At 38.1% G+C, this 3,362-nt stretch overlaps 1 pseudogene; it reads right to left on the bottom strand.

Moving 5' to 3' along the window:
* Positions 1-2,290: 2,290 nt before the first annotated feature.
* Positions 2,291-2,409, bottom strand: LOC145013723 (5S ribosomal RNA; annotated as a pseudogene).
* Between the last annotated feature and the right edge of the window lie 953 nt (positions 2,410-3,362).

Here is a 3,362-nt window from a genome sequence, read left to right as displayed (position 1 = left end):
ATAAATTGACCTGGTGTTATGCAACCCAAATGGACCATGCTACTCCCGGTCGAGTACATACCAATAATAGTTATGGGCTTAGACATCTAATCCAACATTCTCCCACTTGGATAAGTCTAAAACTATTATTTCAAATACGACTCCAAAATCCCGACTAGCAATCGTAGCACTTAAAAGCCATTGTTGAACTCTGACCTAGTTAATGACGTGTCCATTAGATATGGGATCATATATTCCTCCATTCTAGATATCATATGGACTAAGACATTGATTATAATCATACTCTCTGTCTATCTTTTGTTTCCTGATTTCTGATTTATGACAACTGACTAATTGAACAAATCAAATCAATCCAGGACCAGCTGAGCACTTAAAGTTGTCATCACTAAATCATCGAGGGGCCCACATATATCGCTTTTATCCACATGGGGTAAAAGGAATGGATATACTTCGACCCGAATGCTCGTTTGTACTTACTCATTAAATTACACATAACGATATGTTTTATAACAACCAAGTTACTGGTGCGTTTACATATGCCAATGTGCAACCAACGCGCAACTACAACTCACGTGTCTCCATTTGAAGAATATAAGATATTATCGTCTCATGATCACTCGTGATAAAATCCATGAAGTGATTCAGATGAGCGTGGTTTGAATCCAATACTCGAATCTTATTCCAGGAGTACTCATGAATATTGCAGCCACTTTGTCCTAGACAAACTACAGACCCATTCATGATAGTCTTTCCTCAATACCTACTTCCAAAGTATGACCGACTGTGGATGGTTTGAATAACCTAGTTATTCGGGAAGTCAAAACATGCAAAGTGAAACACAAGAATAATTGAATCCAATATGGTCTCAGAACTTATGAATATAAATAAAAAACGCCTTTTATTTAATCACCATATTGATTACACATTATTCATTGTACAATGTTTCGATTTATCAACCTAATACTTGAATTAAAACAATAGTTATGCCATGCTCCAAGCATGCACATTATGTTTGTCTATGGTCCTTACTTTGTGAAATAGATCAATTGAAAAACATTTCAATGATGCTCATTTCACAATTCCAAATCCTTATGATAAATGTAAGAATACAAGATTCTTTGTCATTTACTGAAACCTATTGGATTCTAAACTTATATGTAATGATCCTCTTGTAATGACTATGCACAAAAGTCACAAAGACTCGACAACAGACATTACAGAGTATTCCAATGGAGATCAATTCCATGGAAATGAAGTCTCATATTCAAAGTACATTCCTTTGAACATCCTTCTTGCATTAAGTTTTCTAATTTTCTCATCTCCCAATATAGAAACATTCCATATTTGGCATATGACAACTCATTATCAATAGACTCCTGTGTATTCATAATAATGTCAATATGGTTCATCCATTACTATACTTCCAACTGTCCTTAAGCGACCAATCCTTGGTGAACCTTAGATTATCCTTAACAGTTACTCAACCACTTGAGTCATAACCGGTTCTAGTACTTTTTCCCTCTTAATACCCTAGACATTTGGAAAAAATTTAAAACACGAGAATATTATAGCATATGCAATTCGATCCTATACACGAAGCATATTGGACACGATTCACAATGTCTAACATAAAGACATGATACTTGATTAGTCTTTTGCTATAATATTTCTATTTGCCACGTTCTCATAATTTTGATTATGAAGAGGGATGCCATAATCATAATCAAATTTTGAGAATGCAATTAATATTTCCATATACAGAATTTCCTTATGTTGAACCATTCCAACATATATATATATATATATATATATATATATATATATATATATATATATATATATATATATATGTATATGACTAAACATGATTAAAATCTCAACCTAAGCTTTTAGAATTGAAATGAAGTATAATTTCCTCTCCCTTAATTTGTAACATCCCCCTCTGGCACGTATCACAATATTGTCCGCTTTGGGCCACTCGGCACGAGGACTTCCCCGGGGGTCACCCATCCCGGTACTACTTCCGCCCGAGCACGCTTAACTGCAGAGTTCTTATGGGATCTGCTGCCCTCACGGCTTTAAAACGCGTTGTGTCAAAGAAGGTATCCACACCCCTTTATAAGGAAATGTTTCGTTCTCCTTCCAAGGCGATGCGGGATCAGATCTAACCCACTTTCACCCCCCATTATAGGGTTCGACGTCCCTGTCGAACACATCGACCCGTGCCCTAGCTCTGATACCATTTGTAACACCCCCCCTCTGGCACGTATCACAATATTGTCTGCTTTGGGCCACTCGGCATGAGGACTTCCCAGGGGGTCACCCATCCCGATACTACTCTCGCCCAAGCACGCTTAACTGCGGAGTTCTGATGGGATCCGGTGCATTACTGCTGGTATGATCGCACCCCTTTATAAGGAAATGTTTCGTTCTCCTTCCAAGCCGATGTGGGATCAGATCTAACCCACTTTCACCCCCCATTATAGGGTTCGACGTCCCTGTCGAACACATCGACCCGTGCCCTAGCTCTGATACCATTTGTAACACCCTTCCTCTGGCACGTATCACAATATTGTCCGCTTTGGGCCACTTGGCACGAAGACTTCCCAGGGTGTCACCCATCCCGGTACTACTCCCGCCCGAGCACGCTTAACTGCAGAGTTCTTATGGGATCTGCTGCCTTCACGGCTTTAAAATGCGCTGTGACAAGGAAGGTAGTACCGGGATGGGTGACCCCCTGGGAAGTCTTCGTGCCGAGTGGCCCAAAGCGGACAATATTGTGATACGTGCCAGAGGGGGATGTTAGATAATTATAGCAAAACAATTTTTTAAACTTTGCAAATTGAAACTTTTGTTTCTATAATTAACATTGCTAACTTGCAACATTTAACATAATTTATTATGCTCCCACTAGCATAATAATTATTTCCATACTAGCATAACACTTATGCTCCCACTAGCTTTGACATGTACTCAAAAATCAATTGGACTTCTAGAAATCGATACTTTATTGACTTTCCTACCAAAGTTTAGATTTCTGATGTGAGACGCTTCGATAAGACTTTATCAAAATCGTACACATTTCCTTAGATAGCTCACATGTGTGTCTAAACAATTATGAAGAGGGATGCCGTAATCATAATGTTTAGACCTTGTTGCCATTTCTCACAATTCGAACTATGAAGAGGGATGCTGTAATCATAAACAAATTTGAGAAATGCAAATATGACAATTGCTAACAATTTAAAATCTACTTAGTGAAAGCGTTTCCTCGCCATCATTTTTATTAATCGGAGAGAAACCTTATGTGTCACAACTAGGAATTCTATACCATGTAACAACAACAATGATAACATTTGTGA

Source organism: Lactuca saligna, chromosome 8, assembly GCF_052625555.1.
Source record: "Lactuca saligna cultivar CGN05327 chromosome 8, ASM5262555v1, whole genome shotgun sequence".
Taxonomy (NCBI): Eukaryota; Viridiplantae; Streptophyta; class Magnoliopsida; order Asterales; family Asteraceae; genus Lactuca; species Lactuca saligna.
This window is presented reverse-complemented; position numbering and strand designations above follow the sequence as displayed.